This window comes from Podarcis pityusensis, assembly GCF_964106645.2.
Source record: "Podarcis pityusensis genome assembly, chromosome: 5".
Classification (NCBI taxonomy): Eukaryota; Metazoa; Chordata; class Lepidosauria; order Squamata; family Lacertidae; genus Podarcis; species Podarcis pityusensis.
Genome location: NC_138032.1, coordinates 73,187,028 through 73,204,718, shown reverse-complemented (window position 1 = coordinate 73,204,718; position 17,691 = coordinate 73,187,028). Strand labels below are relative to the sequence as shown.

At 42.8% G+C, this 17,691-nt stretch overlaps 1 long non-coding RNA gene across 20 annotated transcripts in view; it reads left to right on the top strand.

The window, feature by feature from the left end:
* The window catches only part of LOC308476927, an 808,687-nt gene that overhangs the window by 349,590 nt on the left and 441,406 nt on the right, over positions 1 to 17,691 (top strand). The window lies entirely within an intron of this gene.

The following is a 17,691-nucleotide window of genomic DNA, read 5'->3' as shown; positions in this document are numbered from 1 at the left end:
GATCTGAAGTCAGCCCATTAACTAGGAAGGCAATGTACAATAGACTTGACAAGGAAATGGTCTGCTAAAGTTTGGGCTGCTTGATTCACAGTCCACCCAAGTGAATGCAGCTAGCATGGCCAATAACCCAATGAATACTTATTTGGCAGTGAGTCCTATTGAACTCAGTGGGACCCACTTTTGTGGCAATCCTGCCAACATACCCCCATCATGGAGCAGCATGCCCATGACCCTTCCATGTTAGCCATGGATGAACTGAGGCAATCCACATGCAGCAAGGGGAAACACCCCAGTGAGCTTACCCAAATGGACACCACACACACGAGGAACAATCCACCAGGCATAACGTCCCCACAGTGCTCTTACATCAGCAGCCAGTGGCACAGGCAGTACTGAGAGCCCCCCTCCCATGATGAATAACCACCATTTTGAATGACTAACCACAGGGAAGGGTGTATAGGCAGTCCAATGCAACAGCTTGCTTGGGAGGGGGCATGCATGACAAGTGCATAGGCTCTTCCTCAGACAAGGGTTCAAACACCACTGCAGGAGCAAGATCCATTTAAAGAGGAATTATATGGGGTAACCTAATGGCACTGTGAAGGGCAGCTGGTAGCTCACTCAACAGGCCACTCAACTTACCTTGAGCAGGCAAGGTAAGTTAAGGCCAAACTCATCTTATGAGAATTTGCTTACTTCCAGTGGGAACGCTGAGCCTCTTTCTTTTGGATGGATGATTGACACACTTGTAGGAAATTTCATAAAAGCTTTATTCTTATCTCTCTCCAGCATACAATAAATGGTCATTTAGGGTTTCTAGTTTAATTCAGTAGGAGTTATCAGAGTAAGTACAAGAAATAGAGGCACCTTTTAATGTCTGTATATAGGAAACACCCCCCACTACCCCGTTTTCATTATAGCATAAGTGTTTTGTGACCTGCCTCCTCCCTCTCCCACAGATTTGGCAAACTGCTAGAGATAAAAGTAACATAGGAACATGCCTTTTATAGAGTAAGATTCTGGTAATCTAGCTCACCATTGTCTGGCTGACTGCTCTCCAAGCTTTCTGGCAGGATTCTTTTCCAGTTTTACTTGGAATGCCAAGAATTGGATTTGGGACCTTTTGCATGCTAAGCATCTGCTTTAACACCAAGACCCCAACCTTCCACCATCCCCTTCTTATAATAAAAATCAAATAGTCACAATAACAAAACGGAGCCTCCATATTCAGAAGCAGTATACCCGCTCAGTCGGTGGAGCATGACATTCTTAATCTCAGGGTTGTGGGTTCGAGCCCCACGTTGTGCAAAAAGATTCCTGCATTGCAGGGGTTTGGTCCCTTCCAACTCTACAATTCCATGATTCCACCAACCAACAAGTATAGGAAATGGGCAAAATAGGTGTGGAGCTTGCCTTGATGCTTTGCTTGCAAGATCCCAGAGTTCCCCGAGACATCTGGCTAGCCACTTTTGTAAACAAGAGTGCTTGATTTAAAGTCATTGTGGCCCAGTAGTTAGAGTCTCAGCCTAGGACCTGGAAGACCAGGGTAGAAATAGTCAATCAGCCATGAAGCTCACTGAATGAACTTGAACTAGCCATTGGATTATATTTAAAGTAAAGGTAAAGGTAAAGGGACCCCTGACCATTAGGTCCAGTTGCAGACAACTCTGGGGTTGTGGCGCTCATCTCACTTTACTGGCAGAGGGAGCTTCCAGGTCATGTGGCTAGCATGACTAAGCCGCTTCTGGCGAACCAGAGCAGCTCATGGAAATGTAGTGCTGTGTAAATGCTCAGTCAACAAAGCAAGGATTTCTGTTTGTGTAATGCAATTTTCTCCATCTCTCCTGCTCCCATGCCCCCTAAATATTTTCTAGGAATTCCCCAACCCTCCAATTTGGGGAGGGTGCTGGATGTGTGTAGGGGACACTGCAAGTTCAACTCTGCAAGTGCAAATCATTGTACTAACGAAACAAGTGCATTGGATACCATCCACTCTCTCACAACCTAACCTTTATCACAGGGTGGTTGTGACGATAAACTGGGGAGGGAGGGACAGCACCTTTGGCTCCCTAGAGGAAACGTGAAATATAAATGTAATTAAATAAAAACTAATCTTACTGTAATCTAGCAAAGCAGTTCCTATTAATCATGATACAAAGCATGAAATGTTAAAATTATTTTTGCCTGTAATTTCAAAGTAAATATGATTTCTAGAGGAATAGGATCCTTTTCCTATGTGCTGTTTATCATCCTTTCAAAATAACGTTGTTGCCTGCCATAGAAGAAAATAACAGCCTCTAAAACATCTTTGAAGTTAAATGGTGGGCAGTTAGATGCTAACTAGAAATGATCAAATCTGTAATGAACCTTTTCCCCACACACAATGGGGAAAATGTTTCCATTTTCAAATGATAAAACTAGGCAAAAGAAAATTTATGATCTAAACTTGCAGCAAATCATTTGTATTGATCTGTTTGTTTCAATTCTGCTGAGGCTAATGGAAATAATTTGTCACCTGACTTGTCCCAGCTGATTTGAAAAACTACCGTATCATTTATCAGGCCAGTTGAAGCCCTGGTACAAGTGTGCTGATACAAAGTAAAGCATCTAGGAACAGAGCGAGCAAATTATTATTTTTTTATCCTTTATCCTTTGGTTTCCCATGCTGAATGCAGTGACACTATGAATTTTGTTGTTTAGTTGTGTCCGACTCTTCATGACCCCATGGACCAGAGCACACCAGGCACTCTTGTCTTCCACTGCCTCCTGCAGTTTGGTCAAACTCATGCTGGTAGCTTCGGGAACACTGTCGAACCATCTTGTCCTGTGTCATCCCCTTCTCCTTGTGCTCTCAATCTTTCCCAACATCATGGTCTTTTCCAGGGAGTCTTCTCTTCTCATGAGGTGGCCAAAGTATTGGAGCCTCAGCTTCACAATCTGTCCTTCCAATGAGCACTCAGGGCTGATTTTCTTCAGAATGGAGAGGTTTGATCTTCTTTTTTTTTTTTTTTTAATAAAATATTTATTCAAATTTTAAGGTTACAGAAAAAGAAAAGAGTAAAAAAAGAAAAACAAATCCCATACATCCTACAAATCACATACATCCTACAAGAAAAACACACAAGACAAAGAAAAATACACAAGACAAAAAATCACAATAAAAAAAATAACAAAAGAAAAATTCAACTTAAACCATTAAAACCGTTTTCTCATTTACTTATTTCCGTGACTTCCTCTCACTTCTCTGCTTTGTATTCTAATTCAAATCGTATCTCCAGCAAATCCTTCTAACCTTCTTGTCATTTGCTTATTTTGACATTCGAAAATATTTAATTCTCCTCTATCTTTTATTTTACACTTCATATTTACTTATTCCATTATACTCTGTCTGCCAATACGGTCTAATATTCTTCTCCAACCTTTTCTAACATTCTTTTATATTACAGTATTTCTGAAGATATATTTTAAATTTTTTCCAATCTTCTTCGATCGACCCTTCATCTTGATCTCGAATTCTGCCAGTCATCTCAGCCAGTTCCATATAGTCTATGACTTTTCTCTGCCATTCTTCTCGGGTAGGCAATTCTTGTGTCTTCCAGTATTTCCCAATGAGTATTCTTGCTGCTGCTGTTGCATACATAAAAAAATTCCTGTCTTCTCTTCGCACCAATTGACCGACCATGCCCAAGAAGAAGGCCTCTGTTTTTTTTTTATTTAATATATATTTATTCAAGTTTTTCAATACATAAATATATTTAAACAAATAACATTAATTATTTGACATCTTTTCATCATTACTTTGGACTCCCCCACGCCTCCCGCACACACTTACATCGTTAAAAAATTATTTCCAAACAAATTATCATTTTGTTCATAATCTTGGATTTGATCATTAGCGTATAGTTTAAACTTAAGTCTAATTTAGTGGTAGACAATTACTTCTACTCTGACATCCCAATCAACATTCAGCCAAATTACAATACTTTTGCAGATAAATCTTGAATTTCTTCCAGTCTTCTTCCATCCTCTCTTCTCCCAAGTCTCGAATTCTGCCGGTCATCTCAGCTAATTGCATATAGTCCATCAGCTGCATCTGCCATTCTTCCAGCGTAGATAGGTTTTGAGTTTTCCAGTTCTTAGCAATCAGTATCCTTGCTGCCGTTGTTGCATACATGAAAAATGTTCTGTCCTTCTTTAACACACTCTGGCCGACAATGCCCAAGAGGAAGGCCTCCGGTTTCTTAGTAAAGGTGTACCTAAACACCTTTTTTAACTCATTATATATCATCTCCCAAAAGGCCTTCACTCTCGGGCAAGTCCACCAGAGGTGAAAAAAAGTTCCTTCATTTTCCTTACATTTCCAACATTTATTGTCAGACGAATGGTATATTTTGGCCAATTTAACTGGGGTCATGTACCATCTATATATCATTTTCATTACATTTTCCTTCAAAGCATTACATGCAGTGAAGTTCAGCCCAGAGGTCCATAACCTTTCCCAGTCTTCAAACATAATATTATGCCCAATATCCTGTGCCCATTTTATCATTACCGATTTGACCATTTCGTCTTGTGTGTTCCATTTCAGCAACAAATTATACATCTTTGAAAGTACTTTAGTCTTAGGTTCTAACAGTTCAGTTTCCAACTTTGACTTCTCCACCTGGAATCCTAACTTTTTGTCATTTTTAAATACTTCTTTAATCTGAGCATAGTGTAACCAGTCTCGCACTTTATCTTTCATTTTCTCTAAACTCTGCAATTTCCAATTGTTACCATCTCTTTCTAATATCTCCCAATATTTTGGCCAATTGGCCTCCATATTGGCTCTTTTTCGGGCCTTAGCCTCTAGGGGTGACAGCCACCTCGGAGTTTTATTCTCCAATAAGTCTTTGTATCTTATCCAGACATTAAATACTGCTTTCCTGACAATATGGTTCTTAAAGGCCTTGTTTGTCTTAACCTTGTCATACCATAAATATGCATGCCATCCAAATGCATTATTAAAACCTTCTAAATCTAATACATCCGTATCTTCAAGAAGTAGCCAATCTTTTAGCCAGCAGAAAGCTGCCGCTTCGTAATACAGCTTTAGGTCTGGCAGGGCAAAGCCCCCTCTTTCTTTCGCATCCGTTAATATCTTAAACTTAATTCTGGGCTTTTTGCCCTGCCAGACAAATTTGGAAATATCTTTCTGCCACTTCCGGAAACACTCTGTCTTGTCTACAATCTGTAGTGTCTGAAACAAAAATAACATTTTTGGCAATACATTCATCTTGATGGCAGCTATTCGGCCTAACAAAGAAAGTTTTAATCTTGACCAACTATCCAAGTCTCTCTTAATTTCTAACCAGCATTTTTCATAGTTATCTTTAAATAAACTCAGATTTTTTGCTGTTATGTTTACCCCTAGGTATTTCACTTTCTTGACCACCGTTAACTCTGTCTCCCTCTGAAACCGTTCCGACTCAGTATCTGTCAAATTTTTCCCCAATACCTTGGTTTTTTGTTTATTCAATTTAAATCCCGCCACTCGACCAAAGTTTTGAATCAGTTGTAATACTCTTTTCGTACTAGATTCCGGCTCCTGTAATGTCAGAACTAGGTCATCTGCAAACGCTTTAAGTTTATATTGTTTCGCTCCGACCTGGATCCCTTCCACCAGCCGATCCCCTCTAATCATGTTCAGGAGCACTTCCAGAACCGAGATAAATAGTAGTGGGGAAATCGGGCAGCCTTGTCGTGTACCTTTTTCAATTTTGAACTCTTCTGTAACCACATTGTTAACTATCAGTTTAGCCTTTTGTTCTGAGTATATTGCCTCAATCCCATTCTCAAACCCCCGTCCCACTCCCATTTCTTTTAGATTCCCCTTCATGAATTTCCAGGATATGTTGTCAAAGGCCTTCTCCGCGTCTATAAAGATTAAAACTGCTTTAGTGTTTATGTTTGTTTGCAAAAGTTCCAGTATATCTATAATATTCCTTGTATTAGCATACATATGTCTACCTGGGAGAAAGCCTGCCTGGTCTTTATGAATTACTTCATTTAGAACTTTCTTGAATCTACGTGCCAAGACATCTGCAAATATTTTGTAATCCACATTTAAAAGGGAAATGGGACGGTAGTTCTTTAGTTGTGTCTTTTCACTTTCCGATTTTGGTATCAATGTGATAAAAGCTTCTTTCCATGATTCCGGCGCCCTCTTCCCCTCCATAATTTCATTGCTGACCTCCAACAATGGTTGTATCAGGTAGTCTTTCAGTGTCTTATAGTAGATGGAGGTCAGCCCATCTGGCCCTGGCGATTTGCCCTGTTTCATGTTCTGGATGGCCTGCTCAATCTCTTGTCGTGTTATTTTACCATTCAAAATTGTTTTGTTTTCTTCTGACAGCTTTGCTAATCCATTTTTCTCCAAGAATTGTTTAATCTCAATTTCATCTTGTGGCCCTTGAGTATATAACTTTTTGAAATATTTCTGAAAACACTTTCTGATCTCTCCAGGGTTCTGGATGCTTCTTCCTTCAATCTCTAGGTTTGTTACCGTATTTAGTTTTTGTCTCTTCTTCAACTGCCAAGCTAGCAGTTTTCCACATTTGTTAGCCGATTCAAAAGTTTTTTGCTTCATTATTTTAATCTTCCATTCTATTTCCTGGTTTATCAGTTTAGAATATTGTGCTTGATAAAGTTTAATTTCTCGTAGAATCGGCTGGGACTTTGGGTTAGATCTTAACTTCTTCTCTAGCTCTTTAATTCTTTCCAAAATTTTGTCCTTCCTTTCATTCTGTGATCTTTTCTTTATGGTATTCTGTTGTATCAGGAACCCTCTCATCACGGCCTTGCTTGCGTCCCATATAGTTCTTTTTTCCACCCTGGTGTTCATATTAACCTCAAAATAGTCCTTTAGAGTTTTTTGGGCCTTCTTTACAATCTCTTGATCTCTAAACAGGCCGTCATTCATCTTCCATCTAAAGGAGCCGGTTGGGATCAGTGTCATGTCCATTCTCAGTGCGTTGTGGTCGGAGCATGTCTTTGGGCAGATTTCCACCTTTCTAATCTTAGGTGCCAGACTTCTAGTTATCCATATTTGGTCGATTCTTGTCCAAGTCAGTTGGGCTTCAGAGAAGAATGTTCCTTCTCTTCCCAGGGGGTTTCTCACTCTCCAAATATCAATCCAGTCCATATTGTCAGTCATTTCAAAAAAGGTCTTTGGTAGTCTTCCCTCTTTAATAACATTTTGATTCTGTGACTTATCCATGTTGGTTGATACGACTCCATTCATGTCTCCCATCATGATGATGTTGTTGTAATCCAGATAATCCAGCATAGTCTCATGCAACTTCTTATAAAAATCCGATTTTCCTTCATTTGGGGCATAGATTCCTAATATCAAAATTTTTTCTCCTTGATGTTGTATTTCTATTGCCAAAATTCTTCCATTTTCATCTTTAAACAGAAATTTAGGTGAAAGGCTCTCTTTTGCATAAATCACTACGCCTCTCTTTTTAACTGTGTCAGAAGATATAAATTCCTGACCGAGTCTTTTATTTATTAACACTTTTCTGTGGAGCCTAATCACATGTGTTTCTTGTAAACAAATAATGTCCAATTGTTCCTTTTTTAAAATGTGAAAGATTTTTCTCCTTTTCTCCGGACTGTTGCAGCCATTTATATTCCAGCTCAGAAGCTGCAGAGACATCCTGAATAAATCTGGTTATTCTTGCTGGGGTGGTACCTTGTTCTCCGGTCCTTGAGGGTCCAAGGGCGCAGGCTCCCCTGAAGGTTCGGGCCCTGGTGCTCCAAGTCCTTTGTGAAGATCTTCTCCGTGTGCTTCCAGAAACTTGTCTCTATCCTCCAATGTTCTAATTTTGATCTTTTTCCCTCTGAAAGTAAAAGATAATCCTTGAGGAAACTCCCACCTGAAGATAATTGAGTTACTCCTCAACAATCTTGCTAGTTCCGTGTAGTCAGATCTAAGGTCCAACAGTTGTTTAGGGATATCCTTGTAAATTTCAATTCTCTTGTCCAGAATGTCCAGTGACTTCCCGTAGTGCAGGCCCAAAATCTTGTCCCTTTCCTCCTTGGATCTCAGTATAACCAAACAATCTCTGGGCTTCTCTTTCCTCCTAAATCTTCCAAGCCTGAAAGCAGATACTATTTTAAAGTCTTTTTCCTCTAACTTCCAAAACTTGGAAAATTCTTTGGTCAAAAACTCAATTAAATTGTCTTCTTCTACTTCTGGTATTGACCGTATCCTCAAGTTGGCCTCCCTGTTCCGCAGCTCTGTCATCAAAAAGTGAATCTGATGTTCTCCAACTTGTTTGCTGAGTGGTCTAACTTCTTTCTCCAATTCTCCCAATCTTTGACTAGTATCCTCAGCCAATTTCCGGTTTTCACCTACAGCCTCCTTCAACTCTCCAATGGATTGGACATTCTGTGCAACTTGTCCAGTTAATCTATTCAGACTTTCTGTATTCTGGTCAATTTTAGCTGTTTGCAAATCAACCTTTCTATCCAAAGCCTCCAATTTTTCAAAAATTTTGTCTAAAACAGAAGCACTCCCTCCTGAGGCCATATCTTCCAATTGTAATTCTTCCGTTTCTCCCTCCCCTGCCTGTGACAGGGAAGCCGCCTCTATCTCAGGAGGCAAAGTGGAAGGCAAAGCAGGCACAGATGATCTACGCTGTGAGGCCGCAGATAAAGTTAAGGTTGTTTGTTTGGTTCTTCCCCTTTTCCTTGTTCCACTCATTCCAAAGTTATCTAAAGACCAAGGTCAAACTGAGTTGTTCCCATGAGAATGTAGAAGCCCAGATGCAACAGTCAAACAGAGGGCCGGGAAAAGGAAAGTAAAACAAAGTCACTGCTGTAAGTCCAAAATCCTCTAGAGGGAGCTTAAAATGTCTTAAGGGAGAAAGTCAAGTCCAATTCAAATTTATAGATCTAATTCAACATCCAACGACCTCCACAGAGTTAAATTTTTACAGAGTATACGTAAGGCAAAACAGTGTTTCAAACAGTGCCTAGACTGCAGATGTTTCAAAATAACAAGTTCCAGCTCAGAATGTTTCAAAGTCTAAATTCAAAGTATCCAATGTTGCAGACTGGTGCTCAGTTACTCAGGCAGCTCCAGCACCTGGGGTTCTTATTTAATTTGTAATCCACTGGTTCAACAGAAGAAAGATATCCTTGTTCCCAAATAAATCCAAAAACCAACAGCTTAAAGTCTTTCTACCCTGATAGCTATTTTAAATAGGTGCCAGCAATTGATTAAAGCATCACTTTTAGTCTCCACTCCTCCTGTTCTTTGCTTTCAAGTTCAGTGTTAGCGGAAGACGGGCTTCCTGTTTATCGTCACTCCGCTTTCAGCCAAATTCCAAGTTTTAAATGTCTCCAAAAATTCTTAAAGTCCAGATTACTCACGGGTTGCAGCTTTTCCGAATTTGAAAATTGCAGGAAGAAAGGTCAGCGCTCACCGGCAACAGCAACGCGGCTTCGCTCCGTTGATTGCGCAGCGACCCACAGCGCCGCTACCCCCTCCGCGATCCGGAGCCCCTTACGGGGTCCCTTCAACGTTTTGGGGGCTGCTTCTGGCGCCCGCCGGGTCCCGAGACTACAGGCTTCTGCCGCCTGTAGTTTTCCTTAGTGGGTCTCCGCTTCGCCGTAGCGGACGACCCGTTTTCAGCGGAGCTTCCCTCTCCTTACCAGGATCGGGCAGCCATTGCCGATCGCGCTGCCTCCGGAAGTCCAAGAAGAAGGCCTCTGGTTTCTTCAAGAAAGTATATTTCAATACCTTTTTTAGTTCATTATATATCATTTCCCTGAAGGCCTTGATCTTTGGGCACGTCCACCAAAGGTGAAAAAAAGGACCTTCATTTTCTTTACATTTCCAACATTTATTATCAGGCAAATGATAAATTTTTGCTAGCTTGACTGGGGTTAAGTACCACCTGTAAATCATTTTCATTATATTTTCTCTTAAGGCGTTACAGGCCGTAAATTTCATACCTGTGGTCCATAACCGTTCCCAGTCAGCAAACATAATATTATGCCCAACATCTTGCGCCCATTTGATCATAGCAGATTTAACCATTTCATCCTGTGTATTCCATTTCAACAGCAGATTATACATTCTTGACATATTTTTAGTTTTAGGTTCTAACAACTCCGTTTCCAGTTTAGATTTTTCCTCCTGGAAACCAATCTTTTTGTCTAAATTGAAAACCTCCCTTATTTGATAATAATGCAGCCAATCTCGAACTTTAGTTTTTAATTTGTCAAAGCTCTGCAATTTTAGTTTATCTCCAACTTGTTCTAAAATTTCACAATATTTTGGCCAGTTTGTCTCCATATTAGTTTTTTTCAATGCCTTTGCCTCCATTGGTGACAGCCACCTTGGTGTTTTGCTTTCCAACAAATCCTTATATCTCACCCAAACATTAAACAATGCTTTCCTGACAATATGATTCTTAAAGGCCTTATGCGCTTTAACTTTGTCATACCATAGATATGCATGCCATCCAAAGAGAGGTTTGATCTTCTTGCAGTCCATGGGACTCCCAAGAGTCTCCTCCAGCACCATAATTCAAAAGTATCAATTCTTCGGCGATCAGCCTTCTTTATGGTCCAGCTCTCACTTCCATACATCACTACTGGGAAAACCATAGCTTTAACTATACACCATGAATTAGTGGAATGCAAAAATTATGAATTTGATTTTGCAGTCTCAATAGGACAGCTGGTCTAAGTTTGTTTTCATGGGATGCCTGATTTTTAGTTGGCTATTTAACTAGTATAGCTCAAGTTCTCAAAGTTATCAGGAGATTCCTCAGTCACAGAAAGAACATTACAGTACACAGTTGACATGCAGGTATAGCAGAGTTGCCAATCAGCTAAGAGAAAAATAATCTGGCTGGGTTTTTGTTTTGCTTTCATGCTGCTTGCCATAAACCCTCAGTGTACTAAGCTGTATACCTCTGGTGAACAGGCAGCTTTGCACTGGTTCTTGCTCCAAATCATCTACAAATAATGGCAGCTGGTAGCTGGTACACATATTTTCATCCAGGGGTGTCGGGGTGGGACAAGCAATTCCAATGAGTAGTTTGGCAGCTAGAATCACATTTCCTCACATTTACATTTCCTGTAAACCAGCCCATATACAGGATTAAGACTTCAGCCTCATATGTAGTTCTTTTTTGGTGAAATTTAAGCTCCTCCAGTTTCCTTTTTGCTATTTCCCCCTCAGTTCAGCCTTAGTCTTCGCTAACGAGTCATTTTTAACTGATTACACTTACATAAAATTAGCATTTGCAATTTGCATCTCCCCCTGTCCACCCCATTACACTGGCAGCACTGGCAAAATTAGGCCCATGTTGGGCTGTCACAGCTGTGGTCATATAAAATTCTCTCCACCACATTAGAGCATACTGCAGGGTTTTTGTTTTTGGTTGGGTGCAATTTTGTGGTTTACTTGTTAAAAGTGCCAAAGGATGGCTATATTTTTAATTGCAATATCAAAATGCATGAGAATGAGACTGCATTTTAAATTATAAAAATGGAAAGTGAAAAACAAATTTACAAGCAACACAAGATTGGCGAATGTTGTTGTATCCTAGTACTTAATAGATTAATTGGTCATTTAATTGATTAAAAGCAACACAGTTAATTAACTAAACATTATAATTGGTCAGCAGCCCTTGTAATTACCCAATTCCCAAAAGACAAATGTCCTAGTAGTTGTTGTTAATATGCATGCAATTATTCTAAATTGTAGAGCTTTAGGCTTCAAATGTTACATCTTAATCAGAATGGAATCTAGAAAAGGGTTCTATGTAGCAGTGGCTCCTTCAACTTTCCACAGTCCTGGGCTTCTATGGAGAGGGGCTATATAACCTAAACTAGCTATTGTTTTAAGTGGAACTTGTCAATCCAAAACCTATTAAAAATAATCAATAATTTGTTTATTGAAAAGGATAAAAAACAGAGTAAAATGTCAGCCATTTGAGAGGTGCTCTAAACAATGGCCGAGAGAGTAGAAATCAATACACACCCTAATCCTCTATTAAAAGTAAGCCTGTGTTCAAAGTGAGCTCTGTTCTTCCTATGACACTCCTAATTTTCCAAACTTTCTTCTTTCAAGGAACACTTTCTACATCAACTTGTCTGCTGAGAAATCACTGTCTTCTAATGGAACCCTTGCACGTTGCAGTGGATTTTCTGGGGCATGTTCTTTCAGTTAAATTGAGCATTGGCCAGAATTGGTCAGCCCCATTACTTCTCCTTGTGAGCTGAGACCACACCATTAAATCATATTCAGCAATCCAGTGCAACCACCTGCTCCCATATAAATCTACCCACAAGTTGGGCTATTCCCCAGAGGCCTTGTCTGAGTGCCTCCACCCACTGAAATATGATAGATGGTAAAGGGCTTGCAAATCCTTAGGTTGGCAGTTTGAATCATCATAATGGGATGAGCTTCCGTTGCTTAGTTCCGTTCCCAGCTCTGCCAACCTAGCAGTTCAAAAGCATACCAGTGCAAGTAGATAAATAGGTACCGATGCGGTGGGAAGGTAAAAGGTGTTTCTGTGTGCTCTGGTACTCTTCACGGTGTCCTGTTGCGCCAGAAGCGGTTTAGTCATGCAGGCCACATGACTCAGAAAAGCTGTCTGCAGACAAACACCTGCACCCTTGGCCTGAAAGCTGAGAGAAGCACCACACCCCATAGTTGAAATTGACTGGACTTAACAACCATCCAGGGGTCCTTTACCTATGGCAAATGGCAAGGTAGGGCAGTGCCTTGTTAGTAGAGAGCTCTCCTTCTCTTCGGAAATTTGCCTTGGTCCGTCCATATTCTCCTTTAGTAACAAACCATAGGTAGCTCTGAGAACTTTTGGCTGGCTCTGAATAGTTTCCTCTTGTTGTGATGTTTCTATTAGCAAGTGGGACCAGCAGCAAAATGGTGCAGTGTATCCCCACTTCCCTAAGAAGCTTGCTCCAGCTTGGCTCAGAAGCATTGTTTAAGCCTCTTGGGGAATGGGGATGGTCATCCCTTTGCCTTCCTCTCCATCCTTCCTGTTATAAAGCAGGAAGAGAAGTTTAACTTCATGGCCTACATCTCCCAGCTCTAATCCATGCACTCAATAAAGTTGTTAGGGGTCTCAGCAAGTCCATTCTTTCTCTCTCCCTGCCCCTTTTCAGCCAACAGCCTAACATTCTGTGAGTCACCTGCTCTCAGTTATAGACTAAAGTGATAGACACACACAGTCTGTCAAACTTTTGGTTTCTATATCTCCCTGCTGCTGCCACAGAAGTGAGCGCTGCCCATAGAGAACAATAGAGAAATCCAGCGTCATAGCATATGTCAGGGAACTGCCATCGGAGCTAGAGGCGGAGGGAAGGCTCCAAAGGGATGCAGGAGAGGGTCCCAGTAGGGAGAGAGGCAGCCCATCTGCTGGGGAAGGAAATCAGCGTAACACCAGTGGAGAAGGGGGGCAGGTGGGGGAATCAGGGAGGAGGCTCCAAGACTCTTCGCTGGAGACCAGCGGAGAGAGTACGGGTACTCCACTGCCCACACCCTCCCTGCGCAGAAGACTTCCGTGCAGGGAGAGTAGGAGGAGACTTGGCGTCAAACAACTTTTATGCTGGAAAAGGTTTAAGAAACGCCCACTGACGGATTCTGCCAGCGACTGAGACAGTCACGATGCTGGAGGCTGTTCAGTCAGAAAGGGTTAACCAGGTAACCTAGCCAGGAGTGGCGGCAACTTACGCACGAGCAACCCCTAAACCCATTACAGCATAGCATAGCTGTGCATTTTCACCCACCTCCAACAAAAGGTGGGAGTTTCTCTCTTTGGTGTTCAATATGACCCTGGAAGTTACACTTCCTAGAGAATGTGGTGAGTTACTCTATTCTTATCTGCATATGCTCAGAGTCAACTGTGCTCAGTACTTTGTAAACCATGGAAGCTTGCAGGTTCCTGTTGGTCTGTTGCTGTTTAATTAAAATAAACCATTTTAATTCTTTTAAATATAAAATAAGATATCCTTCTCACATTTTCTTAAATTGTTGGCAGCCAGACCAAGCAAATTATGCTTTGTACTGATCACAAGAACTTGGAATACTGGAGGACCGCGCGAGTACTCAACCAGAGACAGATTAGATGGGCACAGGAGTTCTCCAAGTTTTCCTTCGAGATCCGATATGTGCCGGGAGAGGAAAATGTAAGAGCAGATGCTCTCTCCTGGAAGCCAGAGTACATGGAAGGGGAGGGACCGCCGGAGATACGACACGTGATCCCCGAGGACCGATGGGTGTGTGGGGGAGCCTTGGTTGGGAAACGAGAACTGGCCGGGCTTACTAGAAACGACATGTTCGCCCAAAGTAAAATCAGGGAACTCCGAGACGGAAGAGAAAACCATGGGGGTTTTGAGGAAAAAGAAGGGGTGCTGTACTATAAGGGGGCACTGTATGTACCGGGGGAGACCCTGAGGGGGAAGGTACTCAAACAACTCCACGACAACCCCACAGCTGGGCACTTTGGACAGCACAAAACCATGCTGCTTGTCACCAGGCAGTTCTGGTGGCCAAGGGTGAGGGAGGATGTACGGGAATATGTACGGGGGTGCGACCGCTGCCAAAGGGCAAAGGGGGAGAGGGCTGCCCCCGCAGGGCTACTGGAACCCTTACCCACGCCGGGAAGACCCTGGGAGGTGGTGTCCATTGATTTTATGACGGATTTGCCCAAGTCCAGGGGAAAGACAGCAGTCATGGTAATAGTCGATCTACTGACGAAAATGTGCCATTTCATAGCTTGCTCACATGCCGTGACGGCAGAGGAGACAGCCAAGTTATTTGTGGATCACATCTTCAGGTTGCATGGGGCGCCCTCGAGGGTCGTCTCAGATCGCGGAAAACAATTTACTTCACGATTCTGGAGGAAGCTCATGAGCTTGCTGCAGGTAGAGGTGGGCTTCTCGACGGCGCGACACCCGGAAACCAACGGGCAAGCAGAAAGAGCGAACAGTATACTCCAGCAATACCTACGCTGCTACGTCAGCGAGAGACAGAATGATTGGGTAGAGAAACTAGCGCTGGCTGAATTTGCGTACAATAACGCTGAACATGTGTCCACGGGCATGAGCCCGTTCATGGCCAATTATGGGTGTCACCCCAGGGCCTTCCCGGGGAGGGAGTAGGAAGGGTGGAGTGTACCTGCGGCCGAGCAGTTTGTGGAAGAAATGGAGGCATTGCACCAGCAACTCAAGATGAACTTGGAGCGGGCCAAGGAAGTTTATAAGAGGCAGGCAGACAAGCACCGTCGGGAGGGGGATGCCATACGGGTGGGAGACCGAGTGTGGTTGTCAACCCAAGGGTTGCCCCTAAAAGGAGGGTGCAAGAAGTTGCAGCCAAGGCGGCTGGGACCCTTTGAGGTAACACAGCAGGTGAACCCTGTGGCATTCAAGCTCAAGTTGCCTGACAGCATGAAGATACATCCGGTGTTCCATAGGTCCCTACTCTCACCGTACAGGGAGGGGCGGGAATTCCCAGGGCAGGAGGGAGGAGTCACCGCCCATCCGCGGGTAGAGGAGAGGGAACTCCACCACCAAGCCACAGAAATATTCGATTCTAGGTGGTGAGGGTGCCAGGTGGAGTACTTAGTTGCTTGGGAAGGAGAACCCGAGTCAGAAAACACTTGGGTCCCTGCTGAGGCGGTCAATGATGGGTATCTAGTGGAAGAATTCCACAGCCTGTTCCCAGACAAACCAAAACCACTAGCGAGATTCTGGGAGGAAGAATTTGGAACCACAGACGACGAGGAGGAATTTGTGGGCTTTCCTGCCTCCGAAGAGGAAGGAGGGGAAATGTCAGAGGGAGAAGAATCAGACTGGGAGGCCCACCCCGCGGCAAGATATCGAAGTGGGTGGGAAGCGGGTTTTGAATCCTCAGAGGAGAGCGACAGCTCCTTCAGGGGCTTCCCCGCATCGGCGGCCGAGGAAAGGGACGAGGCTGGATCTGAAGGTCGGGCCGGGGGCGGAGGGGGTCCTGGGGGGGAGGTGGATGTCAGGGAACTGCCATCGGAGCTAGAGGCAGAGGGTAGGCTCCAAAGGGATGCAGGAGAGGGTCCCAGTAGGGAGAGAGGCAGCCCATCTGCTGGGGAAGGAAATCAGCGTAACACCAGTGGAGAAGGGGGGCAGGTGGGGGAATCAGGGAGGAGGCTCCAAGACTCTTCGCTGGAGACCAGCGGAGAGAGTACGGGTACTCCACTGCCCACACCCTCCCTGCGCAGAAGACTTCCGTGCAGGGAGAGTAGGAGGAGACTTGGCGTCAAACAACTTTTATGCTGGAAAAGGTTTAAGAAACGCCCACTGACGGATTCTGCCAGCGACTGAGACAGTCACGATGCTGGAGGCTGTTCAGTCAGAAAGGGTTAACCAGGTAACCTAGCCAGGAGTGGCGGCAACTTACGCACGAGCAACCCCTAAACCCATTACAGCATAGCATAGCTGTGCATTTTCACCCACCTCCAACAAAAGGTGGGAGTTTCTCTCTTTGGTGTTCAATATGACCCTGGAAGTTACACTTCCTAGAGAATGTGGTGAGTTACTCTATTCTTATCTGCATATGCTCAGAGTCAACTGTGCTCAGTACTTTGTAAACCATGGAAGCTTGCAGGTTCCTGTTGGTCTGTTGCTGTTTAATTAAAATAAACCATTTTAATTCTTTTAAATATAAAATAAGATATCCTTCTCACATTTTCTTAAATTGTTGGCAGCCAGACCAAGCAAATTATGCTTTATATCTCTATTATCCTGTTGCATGCTGTTGCTGTGTTACATTGCTGTGACAAGGGAAAGGAATATATATATCCATATTCCAAATTTCCACTCAGCCACCCAACTTTGCTATTAGAGGGAACAAAAAAAGAATGGTTTTGATCATTTTTGGTGTGTGTTTTTCTAGGATTTCCTTATGCTTGTGTTAGACACTCACTCAAAATATTTTAAAGAAAATACTGAATACATCTCTGGGTGATATAATGGATTATGGGCAATCTGTTTTTCAGGGAAGCTTGTCTGACATCACTGAGAAGCCCCTGGTAATCTTCCAAGGAACTTCAGAGTTCCCATGGAACAAAGTTTGAAAACCACTGCTGTCATGCTGCAGTGGATGCTAACCAGCATGCAGCCATTTTCATCCCCGCCTTCTCCAGATATACAGAGTGGAAGTCAATTTATGGCTAATTCCTCAGCAGGAATGCTTGCTCAAACCCAACAGAGCTTCTAGTGGGTATACTAGTTTATGAGGCAATCTGTCATATTTAAGCAGATCTCTGTTCCCTGACTAGCCTAAAGCAGAAGCAAGCTAACTGAGTACTGCATACTGCACTGTTGTGAAAATGTACTAAACAATCATTATGGAAACTGGAATGCTTTGAGCATATTTCTACTAATGGATCAGTAACTTGCATTCTGATTGGTTGAGAGACAATATGTTTAAGTCACCCATACAGAGAGATCAGAGCAGCCAGCAGCATTGTAGACTTAAAACTACCTCGCTGCCAATCCTTGCTTATGAGGCAGTTTCAAAACTATAGATTTTCATCCTATAATTCATTGTGTTCTACTCCTTTGTATTCAGTGGGAGTTGTGGACTTGGAGTATAAATGTGGAAAAGTTCCATAACATCTGCTACTA